The sequence below is a fragment of the Rhinolophus hipposideros genome (assembly GCF_964194185.1).
Source record: "Rhinolophus hipposideros genome assembly, chromosome: 24".
Lineage (NCBI taxonomy): Eukaryota > Metazoa > Chordata > Mammalia > Chiroptera > Rhinolophidae > Rhinolophus > Rhinolophus hipposideros.
Window position 1 is genome coordinate 24,317,174 of NC_138070.1, and position 13,826 is coordinate 24,330,999.

At 45.7% G+C, this 13,826-nt stretch overlaps 1 pseudogene across 1 annotated transcript; it reads right to left on the bottom strand.

Annotated features, from left to right (window-relative positions):
* Positions 1–6,896: 6,896 nt before the first annotated feature.
* On the bottom strand, positions 6,897–7,467 carry LOC308492595 (adenylate kinase 4, mitochondrial-like; annotated as a pseudogene). The gene has a single exon. The product of its transcript is annotated as an adenylate kinase 4, mitochondrial-like (transcript).
* Between the last annotated feature and the right edge of the window lie 6,359 nt (positions 7,468–13,826).

Below are 13,826 nucleotides of genomic sequence, written 5' to 3' on the forward strand. Positions count from 1 at the left end.
AGTTCTATCTCATGCCTTATTAGGTAATGAAAATTCCTTGTTAAACAAATAATTGAAAGAAAACAGAACCAACTGTGTATATATACACATACTAATAAAGGTTGTTAAAGTTAGCAGTGGAAAAAAACAATAAACAAACATGAAATCTCCTTATATTTGTAAGTGAATTTCAAAGACCAATTGTTGGTTTGAATGATTCTGGCTATTTGCCTTGATCAAAAGTATCTCAATAAAAAGTGTGGTGTTTTTTTGTTTTTGTTTTTGTTTTTGTTTTTGGCTAGTTTCTTGGTATGAGAGTCAGGAGAATAAACCTTACAGATGTGAACACAATTTTATTTATTGATGGTCATTAATGGCCTATAACCAGGGCACAACCTTCTAGGTAAACATTTAACTTTGGAGCATTAGTAAAAGATGACTCACGAACTGATTTTTTTTCTTCCCTTATGTGAACACTATCCCATTAGGTTTGTAGCTTTTAAGTTCATATACTCAGACACAGGTACAAATAAATTCACACACGTATATTATTTGCAGTGTGTGATGGTTTACATAAGGGCTCCTTAGTACAAATGGTGCTGTTAGTTTTGCATCTCAAATTAGTTCCTGCTAACCCAGCAATTAAAGCAAATTCCTTTGTGAAAAAAGTTTCCAAGCATGACCTGGTAATTGCTTTAATGGATTTTCAATGAAGGGTGAAGTACCATGCTATGTGCCCTGCAGGCATTACATAAATACATTTTGACTGACTCTGTGAGCAGCTCACATAGAAAAAAACCAAATATGTATTATTTCAACTGTCTTATTTTTGCCTCATCGTCTCTGTCTTTAGTGCAAATATCTGTAAACACTTGGTGAACAAGGGGTATGCTGCAGTAGAAGAGAAGGACCCAATGAAGCACTCTGGGCTGAGAAGTTTTCCCTAGTCTAAAATGATCAGCGTGTACCTGGGAGCTGCCCACCCCCAAATGAGGGAGGAGGCCTCACGCTGAGGGACTGAGAGGAGTAATGGCCCAGCAGGCTAACAGGGTAATGTCCCGCCTATGGTAGAGAACCTGGGATTGGTACAGACAATCTGCTCTGACCTTGGCATTGCGGTGGATACTGTTATATTGACAGTGTCTGTTGTATACACACCTAAGAAAGGTGTGTAAAACACACATCTTCACCTGTTCTTTTCCCCAAATAGTCATTGAGTCTTCTTATAAGAAATATACATATGGAGATACGGATATACTGCTGTCCATGTATAACTCTTGCGATAGGCATTGTATGTATGATTTAGCTTTTGTTATACGCTGAATATCATCTGAGGGTTGCAGTCATTTGGGGCATAAGAAAGACCATCTAGTGCCATTAGATCACAAACTGGAATTTAGGAAGATGGCCCCTGAGTACATTCTAGAGTTAGAATAAAGCTTTTGTTTTTTACTTTGAGGAAACTTCCATATGGGCAACAGAACAAAGAACTCTTGGGTAGTTGGAAACAAGACGGTGCCTGCAGCCACGTCCTGGAGAAACAAGCCAGGTTACGTGTGCATACAATGGCTCAGGGCTGCCACGTAGCCACATGGAACCAGACACCTCCGTTTCGAAGTTAACATGCTTCGCATTTTTCTAGGTAAGTAACCCATTTTCTTAAGCAGGAAACCCACATTATGTCTATCAAATTAAAAAGCATGAATGATCATCAAGCAAGATAATCAAAATAATCATTAACAGGAGAGCATTTGCAGATTAGGTTTAGATATTTTGAATTAAGCACATACACCCAAATCTAGAAGGCTGACAACTTTCACACTGAGGAAAAACACTGACGCACTGTAAACACACGACTTCTGGGAAAGTGGAGCTGACATTTCACAGGACAGTAAACCAAACAGACAAGTTGTCATTAGGTTAGGAAACCGATTTGCGCTTTGAGAGGGGTCATAGTGAAATGCCATCATAACTCAACAATTTCTCCAGAGATCTGTTCATCCTAAAAACCAAGAATATATAAAAATCAGTAGTACAAATTCTCATAAAACTAGCAAAGCCCTCTCAGCCCTGACACCGTGAAGAAAAGTTTCATGAAATGGAGTTAAACACACACTAACCCCGAGAAGAATCTTCTAGGTGCATTGCTCCTTTGAAAAGTTTTAAATAGGAAACCTTCTGTTTCAAGAATGACACTATGCGGGGCCAAATGGCTCAGTTGGTTAGAGCATGAGCTCTGAACAACAGGGTTGCCGGTTCAATTCCCACATGGGATGGTGGGCTGTGCCCCCTGCAACTAAAGATTGAAAACGGGCGACTGGACTTGGAGCTGAGCTGCGCCCTCCACAACTAGACTGAAGGACAATGATTTGGAGCTGATGGGCCCTGGAGAAGCACACTGTTTCCCAATATTCCCCAATAAAATAAAATAAAAAAAAGAATGACACTATGCTTCCTGGAATAGCGTGATTATCACCAAGGAAATAAGGAATATCCATGCCATACAAGAACTTTCTCCCTTTTGGAAATGTTTCACCATCTTTATCTCTTTCTCTCTTTCTTATACACATACACGCTAATCAAATTAGGGGATTTCCTGAAGCATACAGATAATGATATTCATTTTGGCAAGAATTGTGCAATTTGTTAAAAGAAAGACATGCTTTGGCATTTATAAACAATTGTAATTATAATATGTCTCAACAGATACAGGAAGCAGATTTTTCTTCATAGTTGAAATATGGCTTCATGGTTTCCCAACATCTGGGTCTTGCAAACTTCACATCAGCAAACGAGACTGGGTCAGTTATATATGGAAAGGGATGATAACTTATGACCAGACCACATTCCCATGTTAAAAGAAGTCTCCATTACTGGGTTCTCCTTTTGAGACACCAAATGGACAAGGGAGTTACTAAAAATGGAGGGCAATAGAGAGAAGGCAATTCATACGGTGAACACGACTCTGCCTTGTGAATTGTGTCTCTGGCAAAATTAATTGCAGCAAGAAAACATTCTGTGTGTTGAATGAAAAATAATAAATGAAATTCATCAGGTAGATACAGCTGCCTCCCAAGATCCTATAACTCAGCATAGTACAGATGAGACATATGCCCTCTGTCTATACAGTGTGCAACTACCACCAGGACCCAATGAGTGCCCATTTCCTGTTTCAGCATCAGAGCGCCAAAAGCAAAGATTCCAGGTGGGCGCGAAGACATTGTTTTACCTATTAATGAGAACGGAGAGCTCAAACTAAAGAAAGGTATCAAAAATGCCCTTTTGAATTTCTTGATCAATCCCTATGGGTACATGAAAACACAAGTTCACATGAACAGGACTATTTCAGCTTTTAAATACAAGGAGGTAAGATAATTGAAGTAATATTTACCTAAAGTAACTGTTGAGGATTGAATTAGACAATGCATGTAATGCATCTAGCACGAAGGACCAATAAACAGTAACTACCAAGAATGCCTTTACTGTAACACACTTGGAAATTGGTGGTCTATGATTTGAGCAAAGACACCCCCTACCCCGGCCAGCAGGCTGGTAAATTGTTTAAACAAACAGCTAAAGTCAAATATTGAACTCAGTTTCCAGCGAACTCCATGTTATAAAAGCCCTATTTACAGGCATCTTTCTATCTAACATTATCAAGTTTCAACAACATTTTAAGTGTCAGGCAAAGCCATGGAAACACCTATCTCACCCATGGCTATTCTTATCTTTTCCCTTCCCTCCCAAAGAGGAGGGCATACCCTGGGTGAAGCTGGAGCTCATCTGAGCTTCGCTGCTGGAGGGTGATGGCGAGTGACCCTGGTGAAGAGGGATAAAACAGAAAACCAATCTCCCCCGGTTCTGCCAGAATTGTGCATGACAAGCAGAGCCACCACGTCAGATGGCAGGCAACGGTGTGAATTTGGCATTCAGAATCAAATTAATGTGTAAGGTAATATAGGGAGATGGTATAAAGTCAAGAGTTACCCTGTGTTAGGTGCTCAATCACATTGAGAATTCATGTGCTAGAACCTTAGGAAGAATCAGTTTATTATCAGGGTTTTGTTTGGGGGTGGGAGCAAGGGAGTGATTTGTTCTGATCACAGGAAAGAAAAGTGAATAGATATGGCTAGCTCCCAGGAGCCCAGACCTATGAGTGAGCACCACGGCTGAGGGTAGCTCAAGGGTAAAGGTCCCTCTAAGGGCACAAATACATGGACCCCAAAGGGTAGGTGAGGAACATGAGGAACAAAGGGTAGGTGAGAAACATAACCTCCGCAGATTAGCCTGGACCCAAGCCAACCTACTCTGACAGCCTTTCATTTTATTTATAAACAAGTAGTTACAGAGGAGGATCAAGGGCTCAGACTTTCCTTTAGCAGCTTCATTTGCTTATGCAAAGGGGAAAAAAAGAACAGTCTCATACAAAGCTGAATGTCACCATAAGGAAGGAACTCTGCTGTTTTTTAACGTGAGGCCATTCATAAATACAAGCCAAACCAAGCAGTCTAGCGCCTGGGACAGGACACAAATGCTTACCCTCCAGGAGCGAACTCAGGCTGCAGAGCCAGGAAAGGCTGAGTGTGAGTTTTGGGTACACTGTTCGTTGGCAGCAGGAGCATGAGCATGACGTTTCACATCTCTGATCTTCTCTTCTCTCTTTAAACATGTGGGATCATGCCTGTCTCATAGGATGCTTGAAAGATGCAATGATATGTTTGTAAAGGTCCTAAACTGCACATATCACTCACTAGGCCTTCGATAAATGGTACCTATTTTATGTTTGCCTTAGTGTTAAAAGGTATTAAACACAGCAACATTTTCAAGTTCTAAGTTAAGTAGGAAGCCTGTCAGGAGAATGGAAAGCTAAATGAATTCAGAGCTGGTTAGATCACAGATTGTGAGGACAGGTAGGGGTCTTAGAGACCATCCAAACTACTCTTTCTGCTTGAGAGGGAAGGAACCGCACGTGTGTGGCAGTAAAAGGAAAACCAGGTAAAAGCTGTCCCTTGAATTTTACTTATGTCAAAATATTTCCAAGAAAACTTTATTTTGCTTTTTACAAAATCGTAGAAGGAAATATTAGAGTTTGTTAAAGAAAATCAGAAACAGATTTTTTTTTTTTAAGCCACTGGACATGAAACAATCATCGTCTCTCAAAGACCATGGTAAAGGTCCTTATTGGTGTCACCTAGGAAAGGCCCCTTAGTTGCTGGGCAATCTCAGAAACAGCAAACATGGTTGAGATATACTGAGTGACCCCGACGCTGTCTGTAACTGTCTATTTTGCTGGAAGAGAGAAAGGAGGGAAGAATGGAGGAGGAGAGTACGGAATCAGGCATCAGGCCATTTCCCACTTCCTATACCTCTCCCCAAAACTCCAAAAGGTGGTGATTACACTGCAGTCACACACAGGAATAGTAAAGGACCCTCTCTGGGGAACATGCATGAAGAGGGATATTTATTTTTTAAGGCAACAGGAATAAATTTCATTGTCCTTCCCACTGGAGAGCAAGAATTAAACAAGGTGGCTACCAAGTCTGGAAACTAAGAAAGTCCTTAATCAATGGTTCATTGATATTACATTATAATGAATGACAAAATAGTATAATCCATATTTCTAGACTTAATGGCCACCCTATAGAAAGACTCTTTGGAAGAGAAAAAAAATTAGATTTCATTTTCTCATAATTGTAAAGCTGTTGTACTTAGTCCAGGCACAGCTACTGCAACATGTTCCCTCAACCTCCCAGGCTCCATTGCCTTCACCAACCATTTATAATATGCTTGGGTCACTCACAGGAGAAAAACGCTGTCAGCTTTAACATTTAGCAGCATTTTCAAAATACATTTTTTTGGGTCTTGAATAAAACGCTAAACTATTCTTTTAGTCTAGGAATTCCATATGGTCCTATTAGAGCTACACATAAGATATTATCTTTTAACATTTAAGTAGGTGAATATTTCTTATTTTTTAAAGGATTTCTGAAAGACTCTTAGGATTTTATTTTTCCACAATAAAAGAAAGGAGTGGTGTCCACTCATGGGAGTCTGACTAGCAGTTTACATAGACCCTCCACATAGCTCAGTTCCTGGTGTGGGAAGCGATTCAACATCGTCCCTTAGCTCTCAGCTCTTAAAAAGGCATTTCAGAGGGATGAAAGCAATAACTATCTGTATTCCTTAATAGCAGGAAGGGAGAAGACAGATGGAAAAAAATAGTCTAATAAAAATAGCAGATGCTGAATTCGTTCATTCCAGGATGTCTGAAAAGGAGAGAGTCTACAGAACATAGATGCAGAAAAGGTGTCAACTCCTAACAGGAAAAATGGATTGTGGACACAGTCACTCAACATCAGAAAGTGACCAGTGAGAGCAATTGGTCCCAGAGAACCTGGGACCAAGCCCGGGCCACAGCCCTTGGCATGCTCAAGCCTATTGGTGCTGTGGTTCAATGGCCTTTAGGGGATGGAGGGAACCAGAGACCACCACCATCACGTGTAAGAAGGCTACTATGGCAGCATCACGACTGTCAAAAATCAGCTAGAGCTGGGGTTACACACTGTTTGAAATCCAGCCAGTGCTTGCTTTCTTTTGAAGGGCTTGAGACACGTGCAGAGACATCTTAAACATGTGTAGGTAACCCTTCTTTTGAAAGGCAGACAAGAGTCTCTTCATTAACTCTTTCTACTCCTCAGTTTTCATATCGCTTCATCATTTAAACTAGCAGAGATGTGGCAGGCTATCTCAGCTCGCTTCTGATTGGGATATGGCACCAACACTAGATACACAATTCAAAGAATGAGCACATCTTACCGGCTCTGCCACTGAAGAGGTGTGATCTTGTTCAAGAAAAGCGTGTAAACCTAGGGCCAGATTTTGGTAGTCTCCGTTCCAGAAAGCTGGTGGAGTAGTCCTCAGCTCTTGTGTAGTTCAATGACTGGCTTTGCCACATGCTTGTACCGTATCAGCCTGGCAGCAACTGCCTCGGGAGTACCATCCTCCTGCTGGACCGACGGTTTACCAGTGATCTCATCAATCCCATATGTATGTCATGTACTTACATGAGGTGGACCGGAGTCCAGGTTATACACCCTCCTGCTAGGAGGGTGGATCCAACGTCAGCGGACACCATCTTTGGGCGTTTCAAAGGAAATGTTCAAAGTGATCACGAGATGCAGGTCACAGACTCTGTCCAGCGCTTCAGCCTGAACTAAGGTCCTAAGAAAACTATCTTGTACCCAGTGCTGATCACACCTATTCTCCAGCTCCGACATCATTAATTGTGTGATGATCACCCCATCTGGAACCAAAAGACCTTTCTCTATGTATTGCTTTGCCACATCACCAACTTCTGCGTTGGCCTTGATGTTCCCCTGCAAGAAGTGGATGCTGGAGGCCAAAATTCTAGGCAATCCTCTGCCACACAGTGCCCTCGCCGGAACTGGGCAGCCCAAGAAGGATCCCACACAGGAGTCTGGAAGCCATTGCCTTCGCAAGGAGTGGGGCGGTCAAATGGGCAACCGGGACAAATGGGCCAGGAGCCTCAGCGTAGCCCCAGAACTTTGTTTCTTCTGCCCTTGCCTCTGACACCCTCTGCTTGCGCGGGGACTGCCCAAGTAACCCATTTTACAAGAAGGTGTATCTCTTTTTCATAATGAAAAACTAGAATGTTTCAGTGAGCTCTTTGTCACTAAGGAGGAAGGTCAAGGGAAATCGCATAAGAACATCAAAGGATGCTACAAAGGTATTTTCAAGCCACTGCTCTCCTGCCTCCACTTCCGAGTCACCTAAACAGAGAATCAGCCCTATTGGTCATCGCTCAGATTTGAAAAAAGCAGAGCGTAAGCCAGGCTTCAAGTGTAGGGTTAATTCTCATTAACGAGGCAAAGTCTGCCACCTGGTGGTAAGAAATAAAATGCCACTTGCTTTTCTCATCAAAACTGGCCCCTCCCCCCCATTTTTTTTTTGCAAACCCGTCCTCAGGCTGATTTGGGGCTTGCTTGCTTGTCACCAGCCAAAGGCTCCTACCTGATGATAATGGAACTGACACCTTGAAGAGAATTTTCCAGCAAATATCTGGAACTCAAGCATCTCAAATCACCTTTGAAATATTTTAGAACAGCTGGGAGAAGGAAAGATGAGGAGGAGGGACTGGTAGGTAAGGGTTCTCCTAGAGAAGAAATAAAGCATTCATTCATTCGTACACAGTCATTCATTGAGTCGCCACTGAGTACCAGGATCTGTGCTAATTAAGTTGCAAACAGAAATGTGTACGACAACCCCCCTTTTCCTTTAGTGAAGAGCTGAGTAGATGACCAAATTAGGTTGGGAAGATAAATCAGGTACTATGTTTCCATTTGAAAGGCCGAGGAGAGCGCAGAATCTCTAGAGTCCATTAGGGGGAGTGCTCGTCTCCAGAAAGAAAACACACTGGACTAATTCCGGAATGCGCCCACAATTATTTAGGGATTTAGCCTGTGATCCCTCACAGAGGGTGAAGATACCCCAGTACCTTGGACTTCCAATAACCTCCTCCAGTACTGCACGAACTTCCGTTCCTTTTCTTTCACCAACCCTTACTTTCCCTTTCCATTTAGACTCTTACGTGTGGTCCCAGCATCAGTGCTATCATAACCCGGGGAAACTTTTAGAAATGCAAGTTCTCAGGCCCTGCCCCAGACCCAAGGAATCAGAAACTCTGGGAATGTTTTAACAAGCCCTCCAGGTGATTTTGATACATGCTAAAGTTTGAGAACCACTAGTCTGCAAACCATGTGGGTGTAAATGAGGGAGACTGGTGGGAGTGGCAGGTAAGGAAAGGAGCAATGGCACCTACAAGCCAATGTCGTTAACCTCACAGAGTGTGAGCGGAAGCAAAGGAACAGCTACAAAAAGAGACCACAGTCATTGCCGAGACTTTTGCCGACTCAGTTTCGCACTGGTGTCTGGACATTGACCCCAAATTCACCCTCATTCAGATTGGTAATGGAATCAAGATCTTCAGATTGGAGACATGGACTCGGCCTTCAATTCAAACTACTCTAAAGAGGGACCCTACAGCCTGCAGGGCCGTGATCACCCCACTCACGCTCAGCTGCAATGCTCTCCACGCTCCTCCGGATCCGTGGCAGTCCCATCTCACCTCCCTGGCAGTGCGGGTAGCCCCGCCCAGTGGTGGAGATACCTGGAATGAACATAACTCCATCAACCCTGTGCTCCCTCCTCTGCTGATGGAGCGACTACTACTTACTAAAGGGAAATGCTACCGAAACGCAGTGTTGCGGCACACAGACTACCACAAAGCACGCGTTAGTCCTTAATCTTTTTCTGCCGCCCTTTCTTACCCTCCCTGGATCCTGTCTGTGGGTACCTCCCTCCCTGGCATTTCTAGCACAAAACGGGTGCTTAACAAACAATATGGAATGAATGACTGAAGCATGGTTCTGCTATCTTTCATATTTTTATCTAACTGCTGCCCAAAAAGGCCAGTTCAGAGCCAGGGGCGCAGACTTGTCAGTCTCCTCTGAACAAACCCCTCTTCTTAAGGGGAAAGTACTAAGCGAACTCAGGCAGCAGCCTGCCCTCCATCCCCCGTCCCGTGTGGCCACACAAAGAGCGGAAGCGGGGGTGGGGACCCAGGCTTTGTATTCCCAAAGTCCGAGTCACCTCGGGCCTGGAGTCCATCTAACTCAGCTGCAGACTCGAGCCTGGGCCTGGGCGGGGAGCAGCGCCCTCCCCCCACACCCCCGGCCGGGTGACAGTCAGGCCGCATCTGCTCCAAATTTATAGCTCCTCCTCCGGCCGCCGCCGGCCTCTCCACGGCCTCTTTACCAAGCGCAGCCCCAGCTGAGACCCCTCCCGCGGGGAGGGAGCGGACACAGCGCGCGGGCCCCGGGCTGGGGGCGGGAGCAGGTGTGAAGCGGGGGTCGCAGCCGCGCGCGCGGTCACCCTCCAGAGCACCGCGGAGACCCGGCTTCACCCCCACGTGCAGACAATGGCGCGGGGGCCCGGCCGGGGCGGCTCATTACCCCGACCTGCGGCGAGCGGATGATGGAGGAGGCGGGAGAGGGGCGGGCCGGGCGCACGGGGGTGCGGGGGCGCGACCGGACCCAGGACACCGGCCCGTCTGCGGCCAAGAACCCACCCCCGCCGATCCCCTAAGGCCGGCGCGGACCTAGGCTTCCACGGGGGGGGCGGGGGGAGCAGGAAACAAAGCGAGGCCCGCGGGCTGCCCGGGAGCGCGCTGCCTGCCGCTCCACCGCTGGCCCATTGTCCCGCACGCGGAGGGAGACCCGGGGGTTGGGGGGGGGGTGAAAGGACGCGGGGGCACTAAGAAGACACTGCACGGAAACCGCGCCACGAACGCCTGCCTCCGCCACTTCGTCCACTTGCCTGTGGAGAAGGCGACTTCCACTCGCTCTCCTGCCCCGGCCCAAAGGCTCTGTCTCCCCAGACTGACGCCCCTCTTCTCTAACCCGAACTTTCTGGGGGACATTCCCACCTTTATTCCATCGCCCTGCAGCCCCCGGCAGTGGGTGCCTTTGTTTGAGCTCTGGGGTCCTGAGGTAGAAGGAGGGAGGGGCGTCTGGACAGCAGTGCGTCCCGCGGGCGTTGAGCTAAAAGAATGGGGGGGAAGAGGGGCGCAGCCAGGTTGCGGCTGCTCCTAACCCCTGCTCCGTGCACCCGTCCTGCGGTGTCTTCTGTCCTAGGGTCTTGTGCTGGGGGTCAGGGTTCCGTTTAACGTTCCTCTCAGCCTCACTGTCACGTTCCCTGGGAGATGAGCACCTCCGTTTCAGGGAAACGACCTGAAAAGGGATCAGGAAAAGGGTTGGGAAAGTGAGGTCTACTAAGAAAGGGTCCCACCGCTGAGGCTTTGGGTTCCTGGGCGATTTAGAGTTGAATGCAACCTGAAATGTCATCAGAGCCAGAGGCCACAATCTGGCAGCCCTGTGGACCAACTCTAGGTGAGAAACACATTTTGGGCCATGAAGTATTTTTTTCAACATTCTGTTATGGATAATAATAGCATATTACGGATAATAAACATATGTAAAATTAGAGAGTAATAGAACGAACCCCCATGTACCCATCTCCCAGCTTCAGCACTTATCCATTCAAAGGCAACCTTCATCTATTTCCCCACACTCCCCTCATGGTTTTGAAACAAATCTCAAAAATCATATTTCTTCGGTAAATAGTTCAGTGTAGCCCTAAAAGGTAAGGACTTATTAACATAACAATACCACTATCATGCCTAAAATGTATAATCTATGTTCAAACTTCTCCAATTGTCTCCATTATTTTTCTTTATTGTTATTGTTGTTCAAATTAGTATCCGAAAGAATCTATAGAGTGGAATGACTTTTTTAACCGGATGGTTCCCCCCTTAATCTCTTTTTTCCTTGCAATTTATTTGTTGAAGAAACTGGGTCATTTATTCTGTAGAATTTCCCACAGTCTGGATTTTGTTGAATGTATCCCCATGGTATCATTTCACATGTTCTTCTGCCCCTATATTTCCTGTAAATTAGTTGTTAGGTATAGAGGCTTGATCAATTAATGCTTGATTTTTCTTTTGGCAGGAATACTTCCCAGGCAGTATTGTTTAATTGTCCCAGGAGGGGTGTCTGCCTGTCTGTTTTGTTGTTGTTGTATTAGCACCCAACAATGATTACTGCCCAGGTCCATTGGTTTGTTTAGAAATTACCAAATTGTGACATTCTATTTCTGTGCTTCCATCTTCATGTACTAGTTGGAATACTTCTCTAAAGAAAACTGGTCGTCAACTGTTTATCCTGAGGTGCATTTTGAATAGCAAAGGTAGGGTAAAAGCTTGATCCTTTTTCTTTTCTCATTATTTTTCAAAATAACGAGTTGATTTCTTGCCATCTTCTAAAGGGGATCAAAGATTTACCAAAAAACATCGTTATGAACTCATGGATTTAAATATGTTTGATGTGTTTCACATCAAATGTGTTTTGATTGCATGGCTATTTTAAGATTAGGAGATACTGTACTAACAATACTGAGAGCTCTGGCTTCTCCTGAAGATGAATTGGCAATCTTGATCCCCTTCCAGCATGGCTAGAGCAGGTTGTGATTGAAGGGGACTGGCCTCTTGAGTGATCATTTATTCTTGCCCTGGTCTGCTCTGATCTTTCCTAGCTCCCTGGACCCTGCAGGTGTGAGTTTGTAAACCAAAATCAATCTGTATTTCATCTCACCGATGAAACAACTGGTGAAGTAACTTAACCGACCTGGGACTAGAAGATGAATCTCCTCATTGCCTCCCCAGAGGAGAGAACCAGCTGGACTCTGCCTCACCTTCAATTTGGGCTGAGTCAGAGACCTTGGAACACCTCAAGATTACCTTCCTCCTCGTTCCCAAAACACCCTTTGCAGAGGAAACTTGGGAATATTCCAAACTCCTCTGTCTCTCTTGCCTCCCACATCCAGTCAGTCACCTAGCCTGCTAATTAGACTCTCTGCCTCAATTCCTGTCTCCCTCTAATTCATCCTCCTCACTTGCAAAGAGGTTTTCCAAAACAGAAGTCTAATTATGTCACTCTCTGCCTTTAAAATCCGTCAGTAACTCCTCATTGCACTTAGGTTAGATCTAAGTCGACCTTTTTTGCCTGGCATTACAAGGCCCCCTATGACCTGGGGCTTTACCACATCTGCCTCCTTACTGCATGCTGTCCTCTTGTGAACACCCCATCCTCTGGCCAGACTGAAGAACCCTCGGGCTCTGCACACACAGTGCTGTCTATATTTTGTCCTCTGTATTTGCTCTTTGCTTCTTTAAGCACCCACTCCTTCACCAGCTAGCTCTCACTTATCGTTGAAGTCCCACTTCAAGCTTGGATCTTCTTAGGAAAACCTTTGTTGGCATGTCCTGGCTGCATCCGATGTCCTGCTCTGCACTCCTCTAGCACCCTGTGATTTCTTTAAGAACAGCACCTTGCATGGTGGGTTTTTGTTTCTGTGTTTGCTTTTTCACGTCTGGTTCGTTTTTCCACTTATCTTCCTCTGGGAAGAGGTGGGAGTTTCCTGAGTCCTGACAGGCGCTGTGTCTCTCTCTCCAGCACCTAGAACCACAGCACACAGTAGGTGTTCTGTGAGGGTTTGGTTAGTAAGTGAAATTCGACCAAAGAGCTGAAGGTCAAAGAGCTGAAGGACTTTTTGGACAGGAGGTAGTTTCCCCTTCTCTTGGAGGGAGGAGACACGATGCAAGTGACAATGCCATCCATAGTAAGCTCATTTGATAGATGCCAAATAGACGTTAGGGCTGCTTGGGGCCCATGTAGCTGCCTGGAAACTGAGTCCGGCGTCTGCTGCCCTGGCTGGGTCATGACTCAGGTTCTGCTTCCACTGGGCCATTCAAGGACTGGGGTGTGTGTGAGTGTATATGAGTGTCTGTGTGTGTATGCATATGTGTGTGTGTGGCACCCTCCTCCTCCTGCTGGGAGGATAATTAAAGCGCCAAGCTGCAGAGCTGGCCGGCAGTGTTCCCCGGGGCGTGTTTCATGGGGCTGATTAATGAGGCCGGGGAGTTAATGAAGAGAAAGCTAAACGGAGGGAGCAGGGAGCCGAGCAGCAGAGCCTCTCACGGCCCCTGGGGGGGCCTCCGAAGGCATCTCCGCCCTCTCTTTTCAGAAAGGCTGAGTGCGGCCACATGGTGCGCTGGCTCTGCATGGCCCTGGCCCAGCAGAGAAGGGCCGCTGCCTCACACTGGTCACAGTGGGAACTTGCCTCTTTTTCCTCTGCGAGCATCTAACCCAGCTAAACAGAGGAAAAACATGCTCTCGTCTCCTTTAAGACACAACAAAGGACCTCAGCAGACT